This window comes from Mesoplodon mirus, assembly GCF_964341445.2.
Source record: "Mesoplodon mirus genome assembly, chromosome: 1".
NCBI classification, from domain to species: Eukaryota; Metazoa; Chordata; class Mammalia; order Artiodactyla; family Ziphiidae; genus Mesoplodon; species Mesoplodon mirus.
In genome coordinates, this window is record NC_138976.1 from 100,253,815 (window position 1) to 100,261,161 (window position 7,347).

Genomic DNA, 7,347 nt, shown 5'->3' on the forward strand with positions numbered 1-7,347 from the left:
GGGTCCACCGCAGTGAGAGGCCCACGTACCGCAAAAAAAAAAAAAAAAAAAAAAAAAACAAACAAAAAACAAAAAAAACACAGGCTGGCAATCCTCCACTCCAGCAATATTTACCATAGCCAACACTTGGAAGCTACGAAAATGTCCATCAACAGAGGAATGCACAAAGAAGAAGTGGTCCCTGTACACAATGGAATATGACTCCAATAAAAAATCTATATAAATACAATTTATAAAACAAACATAATTAAGGAGACATCAGCTCTTGGGGGCACATTCCACTCTAATATTTAACCGAGGAACACCAGTGCCCGGATGGTCTGTTTCCCTAGTTCCCAGGTTGGGAAAAGCAGAAATGCTGTCGCCCTCTGGCCATTACCTGCAACAGCAGCTTTAAGACCTGTGCTAAGGGTCACTTCATATGCAGCAGTACTGGTGGGCTGTAAATGAAACCTGCCCTCCAAACGTCTTGAGGGAGGTAATGGCCAAAATATTTCTAAATGTCACACACACTTCACGAAGACAATTTGAAGAGGTAAGCTGTACTCACAGTTGAAGAAAAGAAGGACATGCCAGAAAGCTCAATTTCAAGGGATTATGAGACGCATGCAAATCCAGCCACAAAATGGTATCGGCTCACACTAGTCAGAACACACATCAGCAAAAAAACTACAAACAAAAAATGCTGAAGGTGTTGTGGAGAAGCGCATACCCTCAACTTTAAGCGGGACGTAACCTGGTAAGAGCCACTAATGAGAACAGACTGGAGGTGCCTCTACAAGGTAAACATTCCGCCACCATATGATCCAGCAGGCCCACTCCTGGGCCTATAACCTAAGAAGACAGAATTGGAAAGACACAGGCAGGCAAATGTGCATTGCCGCAGCATTACAATAGCCATGACGTGGAAGCAACCAAAAAGTCCATCAACAGATGAGGGGACAAAGAAGAACTGGTACATGTACAGACAGAATATTAGCCAAGGAAGAAAAGGACACCATGCCATTTGCAGCACCGTAGATGAGTCTAGAGGTGATCACGTGACTTGTAGTAAGTCAGAAAGAGAAAGACACGTATCGTATGATATCACTTATAGGTGTTACCTAAAAATTGATACCAGTGAAGATATTTCCACAGAGAAGGGCAATCCCAGATTCATTAAACAAACTTATGGTTCACCAACGGAAAGGTGTGAGGATTGGATACATTACGAGATTGGGGTGAACAGACATATACAAACACAGGTGAAATATATAATCACCAAAGACCTACAGAATACCAAGAGAAGACTACTCAACATTCTGTCATAACGTACATGGGAAAAGGATCCCAGCAAGAACAGACATATGTATATGTGTAAAAGAACCACATCTTGCACACCTGCAACAAGCCAAACATTGTAATCAAACACGGTGTGATAAAATAAAAAATAAAAAAATTAAGTTAAAAAAACGAACAAGACGTAGTGAGACAAACTTAAGGGGCCTTCTCCTGGCACATTCCATTCTAAATTACAACCTAGAGCACGACTCCCATTGAGGCTCTGCTGCCCTAGTAACCAGATTTGGTAAGGGAGAACTGCTGCCCCCTTGTGGCCGTTTCACACAACAGCACCTTTAATCCCAACGCTAATGTCAGTTGATATTCAAAATCATTGCAGGCCTGTAAATGACACCTGCCCTGAAAACAAATCCTGGGGTCATATATCGACCAAAAAATTCAAAAGACGTCCGTATTTCAAAACGACACTTTCAAGAGGCATATTTTGTTCTGCATATTTGTTCTGCACATTAGGGTTCTGCTTCTTTTTCTTTCTTTCTTTCTTTGTTAAAAAAAAAAACGGGAATGGAAAAAGGCAACCCTCAGAATGGGAGAAAATATTTGCAATCGAATCCACGGACAAAGGTTTAATCTCCAATATATATAACAGCTCATGCAGCTTAATATTAAAAAAAAAAACAAACAACCCAATACAAAAATGGGCAGAAGATCTAAATAGACGTTTCTTCAAAGAAGACACAGAGATGGCCAAGACGCACATGAAAAGCTGCTCAACATCACTCATCATTAGAGAAATGCACATCAAAACTACAGTGAGGTATCACCTCACACCTGTTAGAATGGGCATCATCAGAAAATGTACAAACAACAAATGCTGGGGAGGGTGTGGACCAAAGGAACCTTCTTCCACTATTGGTGGGAATGTAACTTGATACAGTCACTATGGAGAACAGCATGGAGGTTCCTTAAAAAACTAAAAATAGAATTACCATAGGATCCAGCAATCCCACTTCTGGGCATATAGCCAGAGAAAACCATAAATCAAAAAGACACATTCACCACAATGTTCATTGCAGCACTATTTACAATAGCCAGGTAATGGAAGCAACCTAAATGCCCACAGACAGACGAACGGATAATGATGTGGTCCATCTATAAAACGGAATATTACTCAGCCATAAAAAGGAACGAAACTGGGTCATCTGTGGAGACGTCGACGGATCTAGAGACTGTCATACAGAGTGAAGTAAGTCAGAAGGAGAAAAACAAATATTGTATATTAATGCATATATGTGGAACCTAGAAAGATGGTACAGATGACCCGGTTTGCAGGGCAGAAATAGAGACACAGAGGTAGAGAACAAACGTATGGACACCAAGAGGGGGGAAGCCATGGGTTGTTGGTGGTGGGATGAGTCGGGAGATTGGGATTGTCCTGTATACATGTATATGCATAAAATAGATAACTAATAATAATCCTGCTGAATAAAAAAATAAACTTAAATTTCAAAATTTTAAAAAATAAATAAAATTTTAAAATAAAACGGAAAAAAAGTTCTTCCCTTCACACAGATGTATTTATAGGAATGAATTATTTCCATGCTTATATCTATAAATACATAGAAGAGGAATAAAATCTCACTTGAACCAAAAAAGAAAAAAAAAACAGAACCCACCAGTTATACACAGGAAAACCCTATCAGGGCACTGGCTCCAGCGGCAAACAATTCTGAAGTTGGTCAGAGGTGGGGAATCATCTCCCATGCAGCCAGCAGCCCCCCCAACCCCCGCAAGGAGCGTCCTCATTGCAAAGCTGGGGGACCGTGCCGAGGCGTCTGTGAGTCAACGTGAGCCGAGCCCCAGGCCAGCTGCTGCTGAACTGTTCCCACCCTTCCCAGGTAAAACACCTGAATATGTCCAAGGACTTGAAAGCCTAGAGGAAGGGCCGTGGAGCCACAGCAGCGACAGCACGCAGGCCGACTTGGTGCCTGCAGGCCAGCCAGGATGGTCCTGGCCCCGGGCGCTCTTCTGGAAGCTTTCCATTTCCCTGCCTGAGATACTCCTCCTGTCCCGGCCCCCACTGCTTTTTTCCTTCCTCACCTCTGCCCGGGGAGAAATTCCAACGGAAGGTATGGGTGACACATCCTCTTCTTTAGCAGGTGGCAGCCCGGCAACTCCTGCAGAAAGTCCAGCAGAGCCCCACTCACACCGGGCCACCCACAGAGCCGTGGCCCCTCACTCCCTCCCACCAGCACAGCCCCGAGACTGCTGACGGGGCAGAGAATATGGCGGCAGGCACAGCTGCAGGGGCTCTTGCTGCCTGGAGCCGTGTTTATATGGACCTCAACCCAGGCACACCTGGGGAGGGCTGGCCGGCAGGGTCAGGCTGCCCAGGTCAGCCCATCCTCACCCCTCAGGGACTCCCATTGCAGAAAATGGACCTCGCTGAACCGGCCAGGTCCAAGGAACAGGTGTGGGCTCCTGAGAGTCTGGATAGACAAGGGGCTGCAGCTCCGGCTTGTTTTCTAATCCTTTTATCTGGCCCATGAGTGGGAGACAACTTCAAGAAGACCCTCTCCTAATGAGAGGAACCCAGGAGTCAGGGAGAGGAGGGGTGATGGGTGGAGACAGAGGCCTGGTGCCCCGGCTGCGGTGGAAGCCTCTGGAAGACCAGGCAGAGGGAGGCCGCACAGAGTGATGCCCAGGGTCACAGACCTGTTGGAGCTGCTGTTTGTTAGCTCAAGTCCTGCTCTGAGGTGCTCTGTGTCAGCTCTGAGTGACAGGTGATCGGGGCTGCTCTGCAATGAGGGCTACGTGCACGGTACCTGTGTGCCCAGCCCTGCCGGGGTACCTGCCCAGGGCAGCTCCGTATCCTGGGAGGGGCCTGACCACGAGAGCACCATGGGCTGCTGGGGAGGGGGGGCCTGCCCAGGTGAGCTCCATATCCTGGGATTGCCCTGACCACGAGAGGCCCGTGGGCTGCTGGGGACCTGGTAAACGATGTCGGGACAGTCAGTGAAGCCACCGAGGATATACATCCAGTAGTTCCTAATTCCTAAACCCTGCTGGTCATTCTACCATCCACCAGGACACGGTATTCTGTATGAGACTTCAGTGATGCCTTCTTCTGTATTGCATTGGTCCCCGAAAGGCTCTGCTGCCCTAGTAACCAGATTTGGGAATGGAGAAATGCTGCCGCCTTGTGGCCGTTTGCCACAACAGCAGCTTTAAACCCAGTGCTCATGGTCACTAAATATTCACACTCATTGCAGCCTGTAAACGGCACCTGCCCTGAAAAACAATCCTGGGGTCGAAAATGGACCCAAAACTTCTAAAGAGGGCAACCATGCAAGAGGACAATTTCAAGAGGTTAATTGTACTCTCCGTTTTTTTCTGTTTTTCTGTACCAGAAATTTAAAACGGCCCCTCCGCCACGCTCCGGTACCCGAGGCCTCCGTTGCCCTGCCTGGGCGGGCGGCGGGGCGCTGCCGGGGCGGGCTGGCCGCGGGGATGGCGGTAAGGCGCAAGGACAAGCGAAGCTGGGCCTCAAGAGGCAGCCCGCGGTCCCCGCCCCCGTCTACGGCCATACCACCCTGAACGCGCCCGATCTCGTCTGATCTCGGAAGCTAAGCAGGGTCGGGCCTGGTTAGTACTTGGATGGGAGACCGCCTGGGAATACCGGGTGCTGTAGGCTTTTGGCCTCCCGCTGCGGCTCCGCCTTCTCCTTTAGTCGCCCGCGGCGGTGGCCGCCAGCTCCGCCCCCCGCCGGGCACCGCTGCAGGCCCCACCTCCTCCGCCACCCCCCCCCCCGCCTCCACCACCACAGAGCGCCAGAGGGGCCGCTCCATGCGGCCCGAAGGCGGCCCTGGAAGGCAGCGTCACACCCGACGCTCCGGGGGTGGCTGGCCCGGACCCAGACTCCGCCGCGGGCCCAGGGGCCGTCCGTGCGGCCCGCGAGCCCCTCCACCTGCACCTGGCCGGCCCCACCGGCGCCCAGCCCCGGCGCCGCCACCTGTCCGCTGCTGTGGCTCTCCGCAGCTCTCTCCGGATAAAGCTGGATAAAGGTCTGGACGCGAAGGAGGGGCAGTGATTCAGCCTATTGCTCTTAGTGCCCCTCCCCCACACTCAGGAGCCCTTTGTGACAAGGCCACAGCTCTGTGATGCAGGCCTGGGGTTCTGCCATCAAGTGAACTCCCAGGGCTCTGTTGCCTGAGGGCGGCAATGCAGTTCAGAAGACGGAGAATCTCTTTTCTTTGAAAAACACTGTTGCTATCTGGCTGAGATCCAGCCCAACTTCCTGGGTGATTGATATCATCCTTGGCTTCCTGTGTGGACTGGGGCTCTTCCTCACGTTACTCCCCTGCTTCCAGAGTAATCCATTCTTAGCACCACCTAGGAAACCTAGAAACATCAGGAAGCATCAAGTAGAGCTGAAGGGGAAGAGCAGGAGTAGGAAGAAAAGTCGATATTTGAACGCTTGCAGAGCTTGCCTGGAAGAACTGGAGGGGACTCACAACCTGGCTTCACCTCTGCGGAGCTGCCTGGGGAGGCTTCCTGGCAAGGGCAACTTTCATCAGCTCTCATGGCAAGACCCTCCTGGTGAGATGTGCAAAGCAGTGCCTGCTGGAGCCTGTGGAGGATACTGCTTGAAGGGTTGGGAACCCTGCAGGAACACCTCCTGTAGGGTTTCCTTCCTTGTTCAAGACACTCGAGAGGTGCTGGAAGCACATATTACAAGGTTTTGGGTAAAGCACGGGTGGACCCTACCCCTCAAGGTCCTCAAGCCCATCAATCTCTTGAAGTCGACAAAGTTCCAACCCTCCACCACCCTGCGGTTAGCCTCGTCCCCTTCAGCCACCTGTGTATCTGGGTCCCACTCAACAGTCACGTTTGCTGAGTTCCCGGAGAAACCTCCTCAGGCTCATTCAGGAGAGAAGGTGAGAACAGAAGAGTCCGTTCCTGCCCTGAAGAGGCCTCTCCTTGTCCCCTCCACTGTGTGTAAGGAAATCCAGAGTGCCCTGGGAGCGATTCCACCTGGTGACTACCATGGGCCCTCAAAGGCTTCTCTGACTGCACAGCAGGGCAGGCCACCTTCTCAGTCCCTCACACTCAGCCTTGTGGGCAGAACCTGGAAGAGTGAGACTGTGAAATGGGTCAAGAGGGACAGCCTAGAGCCAGGTCCAAGTTCAGCAATGGTCAGGAACGAGCCAAGAGAGGAGAGTGGTGGTCAGGCCTCAGGAGACCCCTGCCATAGGGTAACAGTGATAGAGGTGAACTTAGGATCCCAATCTTTGAGAGGTGAAGAGGCCAGGGAGGCTGTGGAGGCCAAGGAGTCTCCTGCTCTTCAACCACAGTCTAGTGTTATCTTGGAAACCAAAGTGTTGACAAAATCCCAAACCACAAATGTACCTATGAGGAGTTTAGAGGTGCCAGGGGCCAGTAAAAGTTTCCTACTACCTAGAATGTCTGTTTTCCAACCTCTAGGTGAGCCATGCCTTAACATGGAGGTTGCTAGTGAGTTTAACTCCAAAGTAAAGGTACAGTCAGACAACCAGCTTCAGGACTTTCCCAAACACAGGTTCCTTGCTGCAGACAACTTGGCTTCTCAGGTGCCTCAGTGCCATCCCCAGAGAGTCCCCACCAGAGACACGTTAGCTTCCCAGGAGCCAAGTGGCCTTATGGAAGGCCAAAGGAGCAACCTAGGGCAGCAGGAGCCCAAAACTTCAAAACTCCAAGACTCATGGAAGAGCCAGAGCAAGATGATTGCCCCTACTTACAAAAGAGGGGACCGTAGGAGGCATAAACCAGGAGAGCACGAAGAGAGGTTTAAAGAACGAGGGACCCCTCAAGCTGGAAGTATGAGCCGCCCTGCCCAGGTCAGGGGCATAACAGACTCTATTGGGAGCAGATGTCTCCAGCTCATGCCAGAGAAGAAATATAGCCCTCCAGAAAGCCTCTTCAGAAAAAGGATGAGGCTATTTTTAAAGTGGATTTTCCCCAATAAAAAAGTCAATGGTCGAGATGCTCTGCAAAGAAAAAAAAAAAAAAGCCCATATCAGCCACTGC